The sequence below is a fragment of the Tamandua tetradactyla genome, chromosome X (assembly GCF_023851605.1).
Source record: "Tamandua tetradactyla isolate mTamTet1 chromosome X, mTamTet1.pri, whole genome shotgun sequence".
Lineage (NCBI taxonomy): Eukaryota > Metazoa > Chordata > Mammalia > Pilosa > Myrmecophagidae > Tamandua > Tamandua tetradactyla.
The window spans coordinates 28,978,441-29,000,908 of NC_135353.1; the positions used below are offsets into that span (position 1 = coordinate 28,978,441).

At 41.3% G+C, this 22,468-nt stretch overlaps 1 pseudogene; it reads right to left on the reverse strand.

Annotated features, from left to right (window-relative positions):
• Window positions 1–1,875: 1,875 nt before the first annotated feature.
• On the reverse strand, window positions 1,876–20,489 carry LOC143671754 (histone-lysine N-methyltransferase EZH1-like; annotated as a pseudogene).
• Between the last annotated feature and the right edge of the window lie 1,979 nt (window positions 20,490–22,468).

Below are 22,468 nucleotides of genomic sequence, written 5' to 3' on the forward strand. Positions count from 1 at the left end.
ACAATTTTGGTTATTCACAGTAGGTATAGACTAGTTGAGAAGTAGGGGAACAGAGATGTGGAAGAGTCTTGTTCCTTTCTCTACTGGCTTTAAGAATAGCTGGAGGTGCTTGCAGGGGACACCTAGATTTTCAGTTCAGATTGCTTTCCAGTTCACAACGACAAGAACTGCAAATACTTGTTGAATGCTTACCATGTGCCAGCCATTGATCATGCAAGGGGGATATACCAGTGAACACAATAAACAAAATTCCCTTCACTCACCGTGTTCTAGTTTGCTAGCTGTTGGAATGCAATATGGCTTTAAAAAGGGCAATTTATTAAGTTGCCAGTTTGCAGTTCTAAGGCCGGGCAAATGTCCCAATTAAAGCAAGTCTATAAAAATATTCAAATTAAGGCACCAACAAGAGGTTACCTCCACTCAAGAAAGGCAGATGAAGTTCAGGATTTCTCTGTCAACTGGAAAGTCACATGGCAAACATGGCAAATTCTGCTAGCTTTCTCTCCTGGCTTCCTGTTTCATGAAGCTCCCCTGGGGGCATATTTTGTCTTCATCTCCAAAGATCTCTGGCTATGTGGGCTCTGGTGTTCTTGTGGCTCTCGAGTTTTTTCCAAAATGCTTCCTCTTTTAAAGGATTCCAGTAAAGTAATCAAAACCTACCTGAAATGGGTGGAATCACATCTCCCTCTAATCAAGGTTAATGCCCTCAATTGGGTGAGTCACATCTCCATGGAGAGAATCTAATCAAAATATTCCAACCTATGTTACTGAATAGGGATGAAAAGAAATGGCTGCTCTCACAAGATTGGATCAGGATTAAAACATGACTTTTTCTAGGGTACATAATCCTTTCAAACCAGCACACATGGGCCCTATGTATTTGTTGGGGGAGACTTTCAACCTCTATGACGCCTTTCCAACTCCAATCAAAAAAGACAATAAGGCATTTATGAGCGAACTGAATGGGCCTCACATTTCTCAATGGCATAACAGATGTCTGCAGTTTTATCTCCTTGTTTCACTGAGGATGTGTTTTTGTCAGGAAATGTGCCTTTTCACTAAGTGGTCACTATGAACACTGCCTACATGGTCTTTGCCCATTCTTTTTCATTTCAGACAATAGCCCCAGATGCCAAGCTTTCAGCAATTTGGAGAGGGGGAACATTGGGGGTAGACAAATTTCCTAACTTCATGAAGAGATGGATAAAAGTGTAGTCCATCTCTCTATGTATGGATATACAGCAGGGAGGATAATTTTGTAACAACAGTGAAAGGGAATGCCACACAATGAGATATACCATCTATTAAAGAGGAATTATTTTATATAAAATATGTGACTATTTTGGAGCAAGATTCTTACATAATGTTGTGATTATATTTACATCTTGCTTGTAAGACTGCTAAAGAGTGTGGGACTTTCAAGCCAAAACTTAACTAAGGTGTCCCATATTTATCCAAGATCTTTTCCAGATGGGCTTGGAACATTATGGATCCAAAGATATCAGTTCAAGATGGTTGCACAACCCTGTGAATAGTAATTAATGCCACTAAACTGTACACTTAAAAATGTTTGCTTTGGAAAATTTATGTTGTATATATTTTGCCACAATAACATTATTTAAAAGGTGTAGGTTCACCCATTTGTCAGTTTTCTTTGGAAGGAGGGAGGGGGAGAGAGAGAGAGAGAAAGAGAGAGAAGGGAGAGAAAGAGTAGGGAGAGAAAGAAAGAGTCTTTTCGTTCAGAAAACTTGGCCCGAAGCTTATAACAATGCCCTAAAAAATCTCCTGGCATTAGCATCCAAGCATTGACTTTTATTAAACTTTGGAGCTTTTGTAATTCTCGCTGAGCTGAGGTCAGAGCTGGCAGAGCATTGCCTAGCCGCACGCACTGATAACCATCGCCTCCAGGTGCAGGCAAAGAGCCTGTTCTTCAATGGCCAGTTGGGCCTCCTCCTCCTCCTCCCTGACTATGACTGTCATTGCTTCAGAAATGCCCCAAAATGGCACTAAATGATGTGCAAACACACCAGATGGATTGCTAATTTCTTTTCTTAATGATGCATTCATAGTCCCTTGAAGCAAACTCCATTTCTCTCCATGCACTCTATTTCCACTTCTACAAATCTAGAAAAAATCATTTTGGCAAACGTACTTGGTAACTTGGATGAGAAGTAATTGATACAATTGCTTACCTACAATGACAACAAGCAGCGACTCCAGTTGCAGGAGGATGGATGGTTATTCACCAGTCACAGCTGAGATACATATGTGGCTGAAGCCATGAGTTTGGGGGTTTCTTCGGGCAAATCACTTGGTTCTTTGGGGAGAGGGTGGTGTTGATAGAAAAAACAGGCCAACTCCTTGGGTCTTCACCTCTAAATTGATCGCCAGATCTTAATAGAGACTCAAATAGGCCCAGAGAGGACATAAGCTTGAATGCCATAAGGGTAAGTGCTGTCACTCTCAGGTCACCATGTCTGGGATGTGGCTAAGCCCTTGCATTTGAAAGTCTTTAGACAACCCAGTGATGAGAAGTGATCATCTCTCCCATTTTACCTGATAGCCCACCCAATAATCTCTCTTGGGGAGCTCATGTTCACCCCAATAGAATTCCAAATTTGCCCAAAAGATATTGCTTCAGGTCTAGTAGCTATATATATTTTTCAAAATATATATATACACTGTTATATATATATATATTTATATATATCCTCCAAATTCCCTTGTGTTCCCAGCTCTGAAGTATCCCCATACCCCCCTACCCCATAGCAGCAGGAAACAGCACATTACCTGTTGGAGTAGGGAAAGGAGATCGGGGAAGGCTTCCTGGAGGAGGCTGCATTTGAGCTGGGCCCTGAAGAGATATAGAGAAAGAACACTCCAGAAAGAGGCAATCACACAAGCAAAGGTATGATTATTAGAGTGTAAATGCTTAAAATACAGACACTGGCTTAGCCATTTCCTAGTTCTTCTCATGACTATTCCTCAGTCCTTTCTCACCCCCTCCACCCCATTGCATGGACTCTCTCCTAACTGAGCATGGTAGTTAGATAGTTGTCCATTCTTCTGAGCATCTGGTCTTCACTGGGTGGACCCCTTCCTCTACCTTCTTTACATTAAAGGTCAAAACAGTCAGACTGTAACTTCTACCAGGCTTAGTTTCCTTATCTATTAAATAGGGATACTAAAATTATCTCCCTTATGGGATTATTGCAGGGGTTAAATAAAATGCCATGTATAAAATTCTTAGCATCGTGCCTGGACATTGTAAAGTCTCAGCATATTGTCTCACTATATTAGTGCTTTTGCTATTGTTTTTTTCCCCTCAATATGACATGAAGGCATGAATAAATGTTAGCATTACTTGATGAAATGGATCCCAAGAAAAAGAACTTCAGATTCTTTAAATCCAGTAGAAGAGCAGTTTTGAGGACTCCAAGGGTCAATGTTTTTAAAACTAAGTTCTCACCCCAGTCTACATGTATTTCCTGAGCACCTACTACATTTCAGGGAAAGTACTAAGTGCTGGAAACAGAGTGAACAAGACATAAAAAAGTACTGCCCTTCACCCGCATGGAGCTTCCATTCTAAAGGAAAGAATCAATAAACAGACCTGTAAATATACATTAAGTGGCAGCAAGTACTAAGGGAAAACTCACACAGGTTGGGTGTATGGGGAAGTTTTGGGGAATTGGGGTGCTGCTATTTTATAATGATTGGTCAGAGAAGGTCTCACACAGGAGGTATTGTTTGAGCAGAGTTCTGGAGAAGGTAAGAGCATGAGAGTGAGTCATGGGGATATTTAAGGAAAGAGCTTTCCAGGCAGAGGGAAAAGCATGTGCAAAAACCCTGAGGGAAGAGAAGGCTTAATGTGTTTAGAGAAGAGGGAGGAGCCTTATTAATTTTGTAAACCCAGGTGTTTGCTTAAAGGGCCACACAGCTATCAATATCTGTGCGTTTATTTGAAGGCCCAAATACTGAACGTCATGGAGAAGAAAGCTGATTATGGAGTATTGGTTTCTCCAATCTCTTGGATGCTGCTCCTCTCCTGTGCCTTGGGCCTATAGGCCATGCTTCCCTTTGCTATGAGCACTTAGCCTCGAGTACCCAGGGAAAGACAGAAGCCTTCCTCTGTCTCTCAGGACAAGGCTAAGGATCTCTTGTCTTATTTTACAGGTTGGTAACTCATTCCTTTATTCATTTGTTCATTCAACAAGCATTTATGATTTACTTCCTTAGGTGTCACTATGCAAAATTCTATGAAAGATACATATATGTCTAAGAAAATATTGAAACCTTTTTGGAAGAAGCTTTGCGATAAATTATAATTTTTTAGAACTATACAATTCCAGTCTTTAAGGCCTTAATGGATTGAGTTTATATGTGAAGCTAACTAAGTAGGAATTAGTTTTAATGTCAGCCCAAGACAATTGAAGTAGAAATGCCACAATGCAGAGGTGATGATGTGCTAGGTGAGTCTTTCAGATAATGAGGACCGTAGCAGTTGGTTAGGGGAAGCTTTCTGGAAGTAGAAATGCTCAGGTTGCACCTTGAAAAATACACAAAGGCAGAGAGGAGGAAGGAAGGAATATGGGAACAAAATGCCATCACGTTTGTGATGACAACTCCTGAGAAAAATGTAAGCTAAATCAATCATGCTAGCCGGCTTCACCATCTCTGCCATTATGATCCACAATCAAGAGTTGTCCTAACCCTTGTGACACTTCCATTCTCTAAAATCCCAAGCGTTAATCCAATCCATGCAAAAAAAAAAAAAAAGAACTGTAACTAGCAAAATAGTACTGTCCCTGATTTCCTGAAATCTGGGCAATTGGTCTCAATCCTAATGTGCTTCTGATTTAAGCAAATGATTCCCAATTGGCATAGAAAGATGGATGGACTCCTCCAATTTGGGTAGGTCTTGAAAGCAGAGGGCATGTTTTTCAAGTTCAGGCAGAAAAAATCCTTGCAAAGGCTCAGACACCTAGGCCAGGTAGCTTTGGTGGGCTTGGTGAAGTTGTTTGTCTTGTGGGCCTCCAAATTGTGTGGGTATGGTGGCGGCGTCTGGTGTGCTCAACTCTGGCTCCTTCTCCATACAGTGCTCTACAAGCGATTGTCTTGGAATGGGCAGCAGCACTTAAGGTGCTATATAAGATTCTACAAAGATCCCATGCACTAGGGTAACTTTCTAGAAACCTACAACCTCCAGATAGGTCCCTGGACCAGAGAAGTCCGGAAATGCAGAGGGGCCAGCCTCTCCAGAATATCAACAAGTTCCATCCCCCTTATCCCTTATTAATGATAGCCCCTTCCAACATGAAAAAGTTAGAACGGGTAATTACAATAGCATATTGGGAATGGACAGGATTCTTACTTTTGTTCTTCTTGATATGGTTCAAACCATTCCTTTAGTTTCCTTCCTTGTTCTTTTGCCTAGATAACATTTTTTGAGATTTAAGCTGTCAAGATGGTACCCAGGATAATAAGCTCCAGAGAGTGGAGTAGCTCATCAGTATTGACATCATTAGTATTTGAGCCCACTGAAGTTTAGCCACCCACACTGAGCTAGAGAGCCAGGATCCATCAAGGGCTCCTGAAGGTGGAAGTTATAAGGTCTAGTGGTGGAGAGTTTGGTCATGTTCGTTAACATTAATGATAGCTGCCATTTGTTGCATGCTTACTTGGTGCCAGAGATTCTGGTAATTAGATATTTCCAACAGCTCTGTGAGGTAGGTACCCCCTTTTATAGTTGGGGAAACTGAGAGTCAGAGAGGCTAAGTGACTTGTACAAAGTTCTTGTAGCTATTAAACAACAATCCTTTTGGTGGTTGGTAAGGGTCCTAGCTCAGTCTTTTTGGTTAACTTATTATCTTGGTCCCCTTTTTGGCAAAAGTGATGATAAAAGACTTATGGTTGTCAAGATGGAATTAGCTAACATCTGCAAAATGCCTCCTGGGGTCTGGCCTATAGTAAATGCTTAGTAAATGGTAGCTGCTCCTAAATGTGACCTGGCCCCCAGGATAGGAGAATTAATACTGCAATTGTGTCTATGCTGGACCACGTGCAGGTTTTGCTGCACTGCCAGAATCCACATCTGTTTTTATCTCCTTCATTTGGTTGAGCAGCGTGCATGTTCCAGTGAAAGCACTGAGCATGTGTGCCAATTATATTAGCTCGGGTAATTGGATCGGGAGCTCTTGACAACTTAAGGCATTCATGGAATATTCCTATCGGAATTTGTTATGTATTTGCAAAGTGATCTTATGGGAATATAGTATCTTCATAAATCCAGAGGTTGATACAAAAGATAGTGGGCTTTGAAGTACATTTGGTGGTTCAGATTGTAGGTGACAAAAGGTCTTCTGCAATGAGACATGATTGCCTTTCCATTCAATAAGTTTGTTTGCTGTGATGGGTAGCTCCTGGCCCCCGTGGTATTAAGGCCTATGTCTCACTCAATCACACACAAAAAAACTCCTATGTGTTTTGTGGCACTTCTTCTCAGATCCAAGCACTGCAGTGGGTATTTGATGGAAAATCTAGAACATGGAATACTGAATGAAGAACCTCATAATAACCCTTTTTCTCCAGCATTGAGATTCCACTTGATGAAGACCATGTATGTATGATGCACGACTATGCATAAATCACAGTGAATCACTAAAACCTCCTGTTACTGACCTCTCATCTCTAGTCTCTCCTCTAGGTCAGATGCATCTTCCTAAAACGCTTCATTTACCAAGTTACTCTCCTGCTCAAGAACTTTCGATGGCTGTCCATTGCCTCTAAAATCAAGTACTGAACACCTCAACCTGTCTCATTTTCACAACTGTACTCCCCACTTCACCAGTTCATTCATTGATTTTTCACCCTGTGCATATTTATTGTGCACCTACTATGTGCCAGGCACTGGGACAGTTACTGAGTTACTGGGGACATGCCTGTGAACCAGTCAGATGCCCTCATGTATCCTCTGCTTTAATCAAGCTCTGTGGTTTCCTGTCCATCCAGTTCCTGCTCATTCTGCCTTTACATATGTATACACTCCAGGACCTCTACTGGAAATGTCTTCCTTCCATCTCTCTACCAACATCAGCCTCTCACCACTTCTAAGGCCTCTATTAAAGTACAAGCTTTTGGGTGGGCCATGGTGGCTCAGCAGGAAGATTTCTCGCCTGCCATGCTGGGTTCGATTCTGGATGTCTTGCCCATGCAGAAAAAACAAACAAACTTCCTAGAAGGAAATATGTGTTCAATTTCCAGGGTCTGTACATGCCAAAGAAAAAAAGATAAGGAAATACCCGAAATTGTGGAACTATAACCCATACCATACCATACCTTGAAACTTCTTCTCTAACACCTCGTTAAAATGTATTTTGAAAATTATTACCTTTATATATATATGTTATATTTCACAATAAAGCACATTAAAGAGATACAAGCTTTCCACATATACTCTACACCTAGAAATAACAAGCAGAAGCCCAGGAGAGCCTTCCTTCCTCAGAAGGTAAGAACATTTGCAGCCAGAAGTTGTCTGTCCAAAGCTTTTAGATGCAAGTAAAAGGAAAAAAATTTCTGAAGACATCACTTGTGCTAAATTGATTTCATAAAGGGCATAATGTAAGGGTGAAAAGCCTACTTCCAGGCCAGACCAAGCCCTGCATATGATAGAAAATACAACGAAATTTTGTTTTCATGGATGTTTATGTATGTTGGAGGTGATGGTGGTGGGGATACAAGGGTTGTGTTGATTAACCAAAAACTTAGCCCTCTTTGGTATGTCCTATTAGTGAGATGGATTGCTTTGTAATGAGTGGATAGAACTTATACTTGTAATCATACTCAGATCCGAACGATAGAAATGCAAATCTGAAGCAAGATCAGTAGTCCATGATATTCATTCAGCTAATATGTCCTGAGTAGCTACTCTGTGTCAGGCAAGCCTGCTCCTAACATCTGTGGGGCCCAGGGAAAATGTCCAGTGGAGACTCATATACCATCTGTCTAAATATTTATAGGTTATAAATCAAGCTCACACTGTTTAATAAAGTGTGTTCTGTCTTCTTACCTTGAGAAATAAAGCATATCTTCATAATGATCTGGAAGTCCAGGTTCAAGCTTAAAATTCTTGAATTTCTCAGAATTCTGTGTCAAAACATAACAGCAAGGAAGGGTTGGTCCCAGACCCCCCACCTTGACCTCCTGATGCCCTCTTCTCTTTCTACCCCATTTCCATCCTGTACCTTGAGGGGCCTCACACACCCTGTCCAAAGGATGTGCATGATGGCGCCATGGTCTGTCTTTGGGAGGCCAGACCCAAGGCAGAGGTTTGCACAGACCCTGAAGTGGGCTTAAGGCTGTTTGGCCAGGGAATGCCTGGACTCAGACTGGGTACACGCCTTTGGTCTAGAAGATTCCTGCTCCAGGGAGGAGCACAGCCAGAGGAAGGCCAGAGTGAGGTCTCTAAAGTGTAGGGTCAGATACCCTACCATGAACTGGAGAGAAAGAGACAAAATATGTTTCCTGTCCACCAAGAGCTCACTACCTGGTGAAACAAACACTCAGGCACACACTCTTTGTCACAACTCAAGACACTGAGAAGGATAAAGTCTGAGATGATCCATATGAGGAAGCACAAGAATGAAAAAGGAGTGTGATTGTTAGGTTCTGGTGTCAACTTGGCCAAGTGATGATGTCCTGTTGTCTGGTTAGGCAAGTACTTGTCTGACCGTTGCTGCAACTGGCCTGACCATTGCTTCAAGAATATTTCATGGCTGGTTGATAAACCAGAAGCCTGGTGTATTAAATCATCAGTCAGTTGATTGCAGCTGTGATCAATGAAGGTACATCTCCCACCAACAAGATAATCCAATCCGTTGAAGGCTTTTAAGGGACAGGAGAGACTCTGTCACTGCTTCTTTAGCCAGTGGGCCTCTCCTGTGGAGTTCATCCAGGCCCTTCTTGGAGCCTCCAGCTTTACAGCCTGCCCTACGGATTTTGGACTCTTCCATTCCCATGGCTGAGTGAGACACCTTAATAAATTCCATATTTACAGATAGCTCCTCTTGGTGCTGTTTCTCTAGAGAACCCTAACTAATACAAGGAACCAGAGAGGGAGCTATCAAATGCCATGCTTATTTTTCCTTTTATTCTTCTAGTGTTTAAATGCGTGTGCTTTTTTAAAAAGTGAGCTACAGTTTACATTCAGCCAAGTGCTAAAATCCTACCTTACCACTCCATGAATTGTTACAATTCCAGCAAATCAGAGGCTCCCTGGTGCCCCTTTCCAGTGAACAACCCCCACCCAAAGGTAATCACTATTCTGAGCTCCATCACCATAGATTATTTTTACCTCTTTTTGCACTATATACAAATGGAACCACAGAATCATGTAGTATGCTTCATGTTCTGCTTCTTTTGTTCAACATCGTGTCTCTGAGATTTATCCATACTATTATATTTACCGGAAGTTTGCTCTTTTTCACTGCTGTGTAGTATTTCAGGTTATTAATATACGACACATTACATATCCATTTTGCTACTGATGGGCATTTGGGTTGTTTTTAGTTTGGAGGCTGTTACAAATAGCACTCTTAGGAGCCCTCTTATTCATGTATTTTAGTGAGCATTAGTGTCGTTTTTGCAAATTTTTTATTTTGAAATAATTTCAGATTATATACAAAAATATTCAAAGATTCTTGTATATTCTTCACTCCCATTTCATTCTTTTTTAATTGTGAATCATATATATAGGGAAAAAAGCAATAAATTTCAAAGCACACCACAGCAATTAGTTGTAGAACAGATTTAAGAGTTTGGTATGGGTTACAGTTCCACAATTTTAGGTTTTTCCTTCTAACTGCTCCAAGACACTGGAGACTAAAAGAAATATCGATATAATGTTCCAGGAGTCATACTCATTTGTTAAGTTCTATCTTCTCTTTTATAACTCCACCTTCTCCTTTGATATATTTTTAAATTATTTTTTAAATTGATATATATTATATATTCACATACCAGGTAATCACCCAAAGTGTACAATTGACAGTTCACAATATTATCATATAGCTGTGCATTTGTCAACACAATTGACTTTTTTTCCTTTTTGTGAAAAATAACATGTACAAAAAAGCAATACATTTCAAAGCACAACACAATAATTAGTTGCAAATTTCCTTCTTCTTTAAAAGATAGCTATATAGGATTATTTCATTCTAAATACTTTTTTTCTTTGTGTGCTGTATGGTGGGGGTTACATTTCATTGTTTTTCCATGTGAGTATCCCCTTAGTGCAGCACCATTTGTTGAATTTTTATTTTTATTTTTTGGTTTTTCATTTGTTTGTTTGCTTGCTTGTTTGGGAAGTGCATGGACCAGTAAATACTTTTTCAAAAAAACACTTATCTGTAATTTCTCCAAAACATTTAAAGCTTTTTGAATTTTTCCATGTCTGTGCTTTAGAAATATAAGCAAAATATATGCTTAACCTTAATCTGTATCTATTCATTGAATTGAAAGATCCAATTGTATTTCAGAGTTACATTTTATCAGTGCCTTTTGAAAATCTGTGGTCCATTCTTTCCAATTGCTCGTTTGTTTTTCATAAATGGCTATGGCTTCTTACATTTCTAATCAAATTTTCTTATTGAAATTTCTTTCATTCTTCCTGGATTTGCAAAACCAGTCTGCTTTCTGCCTCTTTGAAGTGTGGGAGAAAATATTTGATTTCTCCCAAGCCTGCTTCTGTTCAGCCAAGGCTCCAAGAGGCAGCCTAGATTTGGGTCTCCACAAGGGTCTTTCCAAGTGAGTTACAGCCAGGGCTGGCAGTCTTGGCTACAAGATTGAAAACTTGTGGATGGTAAGGGGCTGTGTTTATAAACATCCATTCATGAGTGATCCACCAATACATGCATAAAAACATGTATTCCCTTAGAGAGACTGAATCTGAACTTCTGAAGCCTTCTATTCATGTGCATCTTTGCTTCAGGTAGTTTTTTTTTTGTATTCTGTATGGTGAGGGTCACATTTCATTCTTTCCCCATGTGACTATCCTGTTATTGCAGCACTGTTTGTTGAATTTTTCATTTGTTTGTTTTTTGGGGGGAAATGCATGGACTGGGAATCGAACTTGAATCTCCTGCATGGCAGGTGAGAATTCTACCACTGAACTACCCCTCCACACTTTCAGATAGTTTACCATTAAAACTACCTGAAATGGATGACCCACAGACAGTTCATCAGAAAATTCAATTAATGGCAAACCACTTAATTGAGACATTCCCATCTGTATGTTTCATCTACCCCTTTTCACATATCTTTCCCACCACAATCCTATATGGGATCACTCAGTGTGCACAATGGAAGGTTGCTCCATTTCCCAGGAGGCAATAAGGCTCACAGTTAATGCTTTAGCCCCCTGATGCTCCTAATGGAGCATGGTTAGCCCATAGTATATTTTCTTCTTTGGAATAAAATGACTATCTTGGTGAACACCCATTCATTCTTGCCACCTAACACAAAAGGTGCTAAGAACAGAGTAGGCCCCTGCTGCACACTGCTTGCTTAATGGGGGCAAAATAGGCAAAGGGGAAGACAGAATAGACTGTCAACCCTTTGGAAATCCTTTCTCATCTCATTGTTCTAAGATTTGCTCATTGTTCACCAATCCAACAGCACCTCTAGATTTTTTGTTTTGTTTTGTTTTTGCATTTAATCCATGCGTTTCTTACACATGTATGTTTTAGTTACTAAAAGACAGATCTAGAAAAGCAATTCATTGTCAAAGATCCCTGAGGATTCATCTCATTTAACTGCACACCAGATGTCTCATTTTCCTGGTAGGAAATAGACTTTGAATTTGGACAGTTCACGTTTTCTTCTCTACTCCGCTCACCACAGTAAGAGGATGTTCGAACTGGGAAAGCGAACTTCTTGTATCCCAAAGCAACGAAGCATGGTTGTTTGCATTGTGTGGACTGAGATTGGAATTGGGCTGTGAGTCAGGAAACTTGTGTTCTGCTTTAAATTCTCCCACAAAGTCAAGATGACCTCGAAAAGTCACACCTTTTGAGAGTCTTCATTTCATGATCAGATAGAGAATCAAGCCTTGCCTACAATGTCAGATGATAGAGAAGAGATGTGCAAGATGTTTTGACCTTGTTGAGGAAAAGACAATCACATAACCCCAAGGTGGCATGCCATCACAGTAATCAGATTTTAAAAATTCTGTAAAGTGAGTCGTGGCCCTGTGAAATCGAGCCTATTTAAATTTGTTTGTATCCCATGCATTCATATAGACTTGTATGGTGTTAGAAAATCTTTAGATAGACCATCTATCCCAAATGTCAATCTGGCTAATAAACTTTTTTAGTAACATCGTAGCAGATAGACCCACGAGCATCTGCTTGACTGTTATCTGCCCAGTGAGCTCACACTGCCTGAACAACCCTTTTCTTTGTTGAACCACTTTTGTCATTAGCAATGCCTTTTTAAAGTTGAGCTGGGATCAGTGTTTGTGTAACTTCTGTCTGCTGCTTTTAATTCTTTCCTCTAGAGTCACAAAGAACAAGTCTGTGCTTTCTTCTGCAGGATGGCTCTTCAGATATTTGAAGACAGCTCTCATCACATCTCCTCTCTTCAGAGAAAACTTATTTTCTTAAGCATCAAATTCTACCCCCATCCTTGAAACTCCTGTTGAGAAAATAAAGGAAGGGCTCCAGGGCTTTGGAAGGCTCCCTGATATTCCCCAAGAGGAACTCAGGAATCTCACCCAAACAGTACCATGTACATGGCCCTGGCCTGAGGAGCCAAGAAGGTGAGGCACCCAGCTGGCCCCAACTCCGGCCCACCCTCATATATCCTGAGGTTCCAGGGTTGTTTTGACAACTTACATTCTCTTTGAATGCTGTCCATTCTTGGGAGGTCTTGAAATTCCTTGGAAGAGAAAATGACAATGAAGATATTAAACAAAATGAAAACTACATTAATAACCAAATGGTGGTCAACCCCTTTTATGGGAGAGGTAGCTATTAATTGAGCATCTGTAGGGCTGGGCATTTCACAAGTGAAGACATTGAAGCACAGAGAGGTGAAGCAAATTCCCTGAAGTCACACAACGAAGGTTTGGAATCTTGTTGCTTATGGGGCCCCTGCTCTGTTCCATTAGGATAAATTACCTTCCTTATTATGTGGTTGTAATATGTGTGACTCCTCTGCTGTGAGAGGTATGGAAAAGTCTCTTTCTAATTCTGTCCTCGTCTCTTCCTCTAGGCACTCCAAGGTTGCTTTGTGCTGTGGAAGCGCTAGATGCATCTTCACATTCCTCAGACTGGGGGCAAACTCTTGAACTCACTCAGCCTCTGCTGCACCCCCACCCCATCCCAGTGTTTCTGCTATGATTGAAGATGTCAGCAAGGGCTGAAAAAGTCCCCTTATATCCTGGCCAAAGCAAGCAACCTTATAGGGACCAGGATCTCTTGGGAAGACTCATGTATCAAATAGAACTTTAAAGTCATTGATGAAGTGCAGGGCTGACTTCATGTTTGTGAGATATGTGCTGTCACACAGATCCTTGAACTCAGAAGGGTCTTGTACTTTGTTTTAATGCTCTGCTGTCACCACCTTAACATTTAACAATTTTTTCAAGCAAGGAAAATGTTCATTTTGCCCTGAGCCCCACAATTTTATACAGTTGGTCTTGATAAGGCCAGTACTGTCCTTGCATCTGGGCAGAAGGGGTCTCACACTTTAAAGGGCCCCAGCTATCCAGTGGTGTTCTGGTAATTGTTTAACAAGTGGCTCTCTGGGCAGGGGGGTGCTTAATTTGTAGTGTTTGTTGGTTTCTTTGGTGTAGATATTGCATTACTGTCTAGTTCAAGCTACCAGTATGATGTCACCAAACCAAGAGTTGAGAAAAGATAACCCCAGCTGACTCTCACAAGCTGGTCTCAGCCAATTCTAGTACACCACCATGACATATCTCAGATGCCAAATGAATGAATGGATGGATGAATGATGAATGAATGAATGGTTGAAAGAATGCAGGGTCCTTCTGTCACTCAGGAGCCATAATTCTAAATATCTGTTCTTATGGAATAATTCTAGTCAGTTTCCAAGAAAACACTTCTCCACATCTCTTGCCCTATTTTCTCCCCCAGCCCTCCTCCTCCAACAACAAAACTGTGTGCAAACGTTGTGAAGGTTTCTGGGCTGTGCAATCGCTGATGTGGGAGATGGGTATTGCTTTGGAGTGCAGGTTTTTAAAAAAAGACAAATTAACTTGTCATGTCTTTATTTTCTGAAGATATAAAAACAATAGATAAAACAATAGATTCTTGCATAATGAACTGTTATTTCCCAATAACGCCATGTCTATTTTCTTGCTTCCAATGCGTGGGTCTGAAGGTGTTCACAAATTAGCAATGAACTCATATATTTATAAAAGAAAACTATTTGCAATCCTAGCATTCAATATCCACTGGACTTGCCACACACGTGTTATACAAGTTACACCCAGATCTACATATTAACAAATTTAAAAGTAAAATGAATGGTGGCAAAATGCCCCTCAGTCGCCAAGAGAGGAAAACTGGATTTCTCCACAGCAGGGTTCTCAGCCAGCAGATAAAGAAAGTATCCTCTCAGAAGCCGGGACCCAGCTTCTCCTTGTGGAACAATGGCTCAGAAGAAGTCATGGATGAGCCTGCAAGCATTACCTGTGCATCTGTTCTGCATCCATCCCGTTTGAATGCCTGGAGGCTCCCTTCTGGCAATCAGAGTATGTCAACCCAGTAGCCTTTTGCTGGCTGGAAGCAAGATGGGTAAGTTTGCTTCTTTGAAAAATCATAGGAAAAAGCAGTGGTGGAGCCTATGAGGATGTCATGGTGCAGTGAGAAGAAACCAGCTCCAGACTTAGGTTGGAGATCTTGGTTGTCAGCCTGAGGAGGTTGCACCAAAAGTGTGGCTGAAGGCAGTAAGATGGGGCTATTGCTTTTCATTGAGTACTGCCTCTCAAGGGGCCACCTTTCCAACTATATATTGATTAGGTTAAAAAGACACTGGAGTCATCCGTGTGAAAGCCAGACCACAAAATCCATGGAGAGATGAGGCAGAAGATGCTGCCTTTTCCACATGCTGGTTCCAATGACATCCCCGGGTTGGCTCCTATTGGTGTGAGAACTTGCTTAAGTTTCTGAGTTAAACCCTGCTTAGAATCACCCCTAGAGTCTATATGAGTAACAATGATCATTAATTCGGAATCTCTGACGTAAAGTCTCTGGGCATTGGCTTTTTTTGTTGTTGTTGTTATACCACTTTATTCAGATGAGGGTTCACAAGCCACAGGACTTTACCTTAAATTCACTGATAATACCGCCACACATACATCAGCCTCCCCCAGTCCTCACCACCATGTTTCATCCATCATCACATGTCTTGGGGGGAGATTTTGAGACCCACCATTAAAGGTGAGGGACACTAGGGGAAAAAGTGGAAATTTTGGAGGAACAGGAGAGTTTGTCCACAGTGATTCTGCACACTGAGGGGAGGGTGGGATCAGTCCAGCCTCTCAAAGGTTGGATATAATTTCTTTCACTTTTTACCTAGTCATCATAGCCAGCCCCTACTGTTTCAAATAGACCTAACTCCTCCTCCTTCATCCATCTCTGGTTTCCCCCTATAATTTCTAAGTAATTCAGGGCCCACAGTTCAGCTTGAGATGTCCCCAGTAGACACAATGAAAACAAACCACAACAGAGCACGTTTCAGAATCATGGCGGGGCTGACCCAATCAGCTGGGAAGATGGTTTCTGTCGGGAGCTGGCTGGGAGTGTGCTGTGCCCATAAGAGTGTTGAGTGAGAGTGTGGGAGTGTGTGCCTATGTCCCACTAAAACCCCAGGAGGCAGCCTGGCCAGAGGAAATCTCACTCTTTGCTTCAAAGACAAGCAGTGGGCTTGGAGGAAAGGTCTGATTGGGGGAAGAGGCTCTGGTTCCCCAGAGAGAAAGGAGAAACCAGCTCTCTATTCCTTTATCCCTGGGCCTGCCTGAGGCCTTCCCACCCCAGACCGACACTACTTATACCCTGCCAGCTCAGTTAGCCAGCCAAAGAACCAGGGACAGCTCTTACCGGCCCCATTCTCATTGGATTCTTTGGTTCTAAGCCAGCTTTTCCTGCTTCCCCCTCCACCAGGAGATAAGGCGAGAATTGGAGGAAACACCCCACCCCATTCCTCCCCTTCCCTCGGGGTGGGATTGGGGCTGGGACCCCAGAGGCCTTAGGTCAAACTCCATCCCAGTTTCCCAACCTTCTAAAAGAAATAAAGTGCTTTGCTCTGCATGGATCCCAGAGAGAACAGCACCACCGAGCAGAGCAGGTAGTCTTTCTCTTTCTCTACACTTCAGATACCCTATGCCAGTCTGCACCCTATGTATGATGATGCCATCCAATACACATGCAATTTGGTTGCCCTTCACCCACTTTCAAACAGATACTGCCAACTCACCCTTATTAAATAGCAGGTGCTACAGACAGAAAAGTGAATTACACCAACAATCTTTCCTGTCTCTCGCCAAGGTCTGGGCCCATCTACCCTGGTAGATAAGCCACAGAGGCCCCTTAGACCTTTGCCTGTGGGGAATGGAAGGCCTGAAAAAGACTCCACATCCAGGGAACTAGGCCCTGTCACACACTCCGTAACGTTTCTTCAGTAGCAGCACAATGCCTGTCGGAGTTGCTAAGCCAGTACCTCGGAAGGAGATGACAGGGCACTGGCACCTGCTCCCAGAAATCTGAAAATAGATTCTCCAGAATATATAGAGAAGGCTTTCTCAAAAGCCTCTGGGTCCCAATAAGAATAATTATTGCTGTCATGCTCTTTTCCCTTCTGTCCATGGATGGATGGCTGTTTTAGTTTCTAAACATATTTTTTGAGACATCTTCACACACCATAGAAACCACCCAAACTATACAGTCAATGGTTCACTATATCATCACTTAGTTATATATTTATCATCATGATCATTTTAAAAATATTTGTATTACTCCAGAAAAAGATAAAAAGAAAAACCCTATACATCCCATACCCCTTACCCCTCCACCCCTCCTACTTATTGAGTACTAGTATTGCAATCTACCCAATTAAAAAAAATGCTTTTATTGTTAAATATAACATGCATACAAAGAAAGGAAAGAAAAGGCATTAATTTTCAAACTACACATCAACAAGTAGATACAGAACAGATTTCAGAGTTTGTTATGGTTTTACCATTCCACTATTTCAGATTTTCCTTTCTAGCTACTCCAAAACACTGGAGGCAAGAAGAAACATATATGTATATATATATATATTTTTGAAAAGTAACATATATTCAAAAAAGCAATAAATTTCAAAGCACGCCGCAACAATTAGTTGTAGAACAGATTTCAGAGTTTGGTGTGGGTTACAATTCAATCCACCCAATTTTAAGACTTACAATAGGCTAATCTCAGTGGAACAAAACAAAACATCCAGATGTAGATCCATACAAACATGGGCAACTGACTTTACTACTGGATTACAATTCAATTGGGAAATCTGGGCAATGACCATTTTAACTTTGTCCTTCTGGGGTAGAGGAATGAACTTTGTTGTTGTTCTTGGAGAGACTGGCACCTCTGGGTTTCAGGACTTATCTGGCCTAATTCAATCTGGAGGCCTTAAGTTTCTGAGAAAATAAACTTATTAAAAAACTTTTTTTTCTTTTTTTTTTTTTGCATGAGCAGGCACTGGGAATCGAACCCGGGTCTCCGGCATGGCAGGCGAGAACTCTGCCACTGAGCCACCATGGCCCATACAAGAAAAACTTTTATAGAGACTTATATAGAGTCCACGGAACCCCCTACGGATTCCAGGAATACTGTTGGTTGAGGCATGGCATATGTAGTAGTGTGAAATACTTGGTAAAGCTTGCATAAGAGTAACTTCCAGAATAATCTTTTGATTCTATTTGCAATGTCTTAGCCACTGAAACTTTAGTTTGTTCCAGTCTTTCTTCCCTTTTGGTCATTCTCAATCCTACAATACCATGGCCAGTTTCATCCCTGGGAGTCATATCCTACGTAGGAGGGAGAGGGTGGTGAGTTTATTTGCAAAATTGGCTGAGAGACAGAGGCCACGTCTGAACAACAAAAGAGGTTCTCTGGAGTGACTCTTAGGCATAATTATAAATAGGCTTAACTTCTTTGTAAAAGTAAGTTTCATAAGGGCAGGCCCCAAGATCAAGGGCTTGACTTAATAAATTGGGAGTCCCTAATGCTTGCGAGAATATCAGGGATTCCCAAGGTGAGGAGGTTTAATATTTCCACATTTTTCCACAGTCCCTCAAGGGACTTTGCAAATACTTTCTTGTTTTCCGGGAGACCAAGCCCTGGCTGCCTCTTGCCTCCCCTCTCACTGGGAAAGTTTCGTCTTCTTTGGACACAGCTGAGGCCTCACTACAGAGTGAGTGGGTGGATGATCTCTCAATGTGGGAGGCAATGCAGGAAACTCGAGCAGCAGTGGTAAGTGCATGAAAGCAAAGACAATGACCTACTGTAGCACTGATGTGAGGCCTGGGAGGGTTGAAGGACATCAGTCTCCATCTCAAGTCCCATATACTTGATGGCATCAGCTTGGCTGTACTCGCAATCAGAAAAGAGCTCTTCACTAGCTTAATTGTACTCTTGGGAAAGATCTGAATGATATCCATTCACCATGACCACTTTGGCATTACAGTTGGGGCTCACTGAATGGTTTGTAAATCGAATTTTGTTTTGTTTCTGGGTAGCATCCACTACAAAATCATTGTTGAGGTTGAAGAGGAGGCTGGATATGTATTTGTCATAGACTTTCCCTTGTTGATCAGCCTCACCCTGAGGGGTGAGCTCACCACTGTACTCAGAAATGAATTCGTTCTTCTGCACAGACTCTTTAATGAAGGTGCCTCATCCAGCCACATCTGAGGAGGCCAGTAGCCGGGGCTTCTTGAGGCCACACCTCGTGTTTTAGACCCCAGAAGCCTGACTATTGAAAAGAGGCTGTTAAGTAGGTACCATGGAAGACTTGAAAAGGAGATTCTTCATTCTCAAAACCTATTCCACAGTTTCTGAGGATGCTTGTATGCCACAGAGCTGAGGTGAGGCTGGATTAGCTTTCTGTTTTATGGGGTTCTGATAGGGAGAGTAGCCTCTGAAGAACTAGAGGCCCAGTCATTGCCCATGTCCCTGTCACTGCCCCCTTCTTTAGTCTCAGCCACAGCAGAGGTTGACATGTTGGAGCAAGAAGCACTGACCATGTGGTGACATCGCTGGTGATGACCAGAGCACTTAGAGGGAGGTTGTGGAGCGTGGTATACTCCTTTGCTCCTTCCAGCAAGAGGAAGCAGTCTATCACACATGGTTCTGGTTCAATCTTCATTTCTTTGTTCTTGCATTTGTATACGTTAGGGGTGGCAGTCGTACTTAAAGCAGCGCTGGAAAAAAAAAGCTTGTGGAAGGAGTGCAGAGATTGTTCCCATGGCACAGACTCGCCATTGGGGCCATCAATGTTCAGTGTGCATTGAGGGGGAAGGGGGAAGTATATTGGGATCTGACAGCTCTGTAAGCTCTTGATACCTCTCCTTCGTGTCATCTGGGACACCATTCTCAGGGAACATGAAGACAATTGTGCTAAAGATCATGTCATTTGGGAACTGTCTCTCGGAAATCTTTTTGTGCCTTCAATAGCATGCTGTTTTCTCTTTCTTGTTATTGGCAGATCTTCTTGGCTGTCATCCTTTTTTCCATCTGAGGTGTCATTGTGCCCTTTGTCCTCCTCATCTGAGTATTGATTCAGGGCATCTACCAACTTCAGGACAGATCAAGGGATCGTTTCTTCTTAATCATGGACTTTCCTATCATAATTATTGATCAGCTTCTCAATGAAAGTTTCATCGTCTTCTTTCACTTCATCTCCCATGTAGGGAATAGTGCATAAAACTGCTCATCTTCTATCATAAAGTTCTCCTGGAGAGGGGACCAAGAATACATCCTGGGTACCAGTGCAACTGGGTTCAGAGACCACATTAACATATGTTGGCTTGCAAGTTCTGGGAAAATGCTCTCTATTGTGCACTTTTAAAATTTTTTATTGATATATATTATATATCCACATACCATGTAATCATCCAAAGTGTACAATCAATGGTTCACAATATGTCTATGGTACACTTTGTGAAGAAAGGATGCCCACTCACAGGCTTCATCAACTGAACAGATAGGAAACAAAGTTTCTTCCATTCTTTGTTGAGGATCTGAGTTTTTTCCTTCAACTTTTGCAAAGTTTGCTACATTCAGAGCCTTTGCGCCTGTATTTGCCTGAGGTCTTTTAAGTTGTGAAAGTCACATAAATTTAGATTTACCTCTTCTTTTCCAATAAGTGATACATTTGGAAGTTGGGGAATTTGGAATATCCATTTTGTTGTAATCCTCCATTCTGAGCCACAGGAACGTACTGTTGGCATTGGCATTTCTTTTTAAAATATTTTTATTTATGCTGGAGACCTGGGTTTGACTCCCAGAGCCTGTGCATGCAAAATAATAATAATAATTATTATTATCACTATTGTAAACTTTAACAAACACACAAACATTCTTGATATGAAAACATTCTATACATGATGTACAATCAATGGCTCACAATATCATCATATAGCTGTGTATTTTTCACCATGATCATTTTTTGAACATTTGCATCTCTTCAGCAAAAGAAATAAAACAGAAAAAAGAAAAAACTCCTATATAACATATCCCTTACCCCTCCCTCTCATTGGCCACTAGTATTTCAATTTACTCAATTTATTTTAAACTTTGCTACCCCTATTATTTGTTTATTTTTATCCGTATTTTTTATTCATCTGTCTATACCATAGATAAAAGGAACATCAGACAGTGTTTTCACAATCACACAATCACATTGTAACAGCTATATCATTATACAATCATCTTCAAGAAACATGGCTACTGGAGCACAGCTCTACAGTTTCAGGCACTTCTCTCTAACCACTCTAGTACACCATAAACTAAAAAAGGGAATATCTATATAATGCGTAAGAATAACCTCTAAGATAGCCTCTCAACTCTGAAATCTCTCAGCCACTGACACTTTATTTTGTCTCATTTCTTTCATACCTCTTTTGATCAAGAGGTTTTCTCAATTCCTTGATGTCGTAGTGCCACCTCATCCTGGGATTTCTGTCCTACATTGCTAACGAGGGTTACACCACTGGGAGTCATGTCCCACATTGGGTGGGGTGAGGGCAGTGACTTTGTCATGTCAGCTGAAAGAGAGCCCACATCTGAGCAACAAAAGAAGTTCTCTGGGGTTGACTCTTAGGCCTAATTTTAAGTAGGCTTAGCCTCTCCTTTGCAGGGATAAGTTACATAGGGTTGAAAACCAAGATTGAGGGCTCAGCCTATTGATTTTGTTGTCCCCACTGGCTTGTGAGAATATCAGGAATTATCCAAATGGAGAAGTTGAATATTTCCCCCTTTCTCCCATTTCCCCAAGGGAAATTTGCAAAGGCATCTTTATTCACTGTTCTGATCTCTCTGGGATTTATCAGGGCATTACACTAACCTGAACAAACCAAGAAAATCTCATGGCATTGGCATTTTTTAAAGCTGCCTAGTTACTAGTGGTCAATGAGAGGGAGGGATATGGGATTTATGGTTTTTTTCTTTTTTCTTATTTCTTTTTCTGGAGTGATGCAAGTGTTGTAAAAATGATCATGGTGATGAATACACAGCTGTGTCATGATAGTGTGAGCCATTATTACATACCATGTATGGACTGTATATGTGTGAGGATTTCCCAATGAAAATATATTTTTTAAAAAGCTGTTAATGTGATGGACAGCCAGGGTGGAGAAAGACTGCCCTAGGTGCCCTCTACAGATCCCTGCAGGTCAATTTTCTAATTTTTTTTTTTTTTACGTATAGTAAAATCCAGTAACGTAAAACGTACCACTTTAATCATTTTTAGTGTCTGACTTCTTTCACTTAGCATAATGTTTCCAAGGTTCATCCATGCTGTAGCATGTATCAGTGCCTCATTCTTTTTCATTGCAGAATAATATTTTACTGTATGGTTATGCCACATTTTGTTTGTTTTCCATTTGATGGACAATTGCATTGTTTCCATATTTTGCATATTCTAAATAGTGTTAGTGTGAATATTCATGCAGGAGGTTTTGTGTGAACATGTTTTCCATTCTCTTGGGTAGATACCTAGTAATAGATTTGTTGGGGCATATGGTAACTCTGTGTTTAACTTTTTGATGAACTGCCAAAGAGTTTTCCACAGCAGCCATACCATTTTCCCTTCCCACGAACAGTGTAGGAAGGTTTTAGGAGATGGATTTGAGTAGTCTTGGGAGGAGAGGACACATAACCAAGGTCACCTGGGTGTAGCT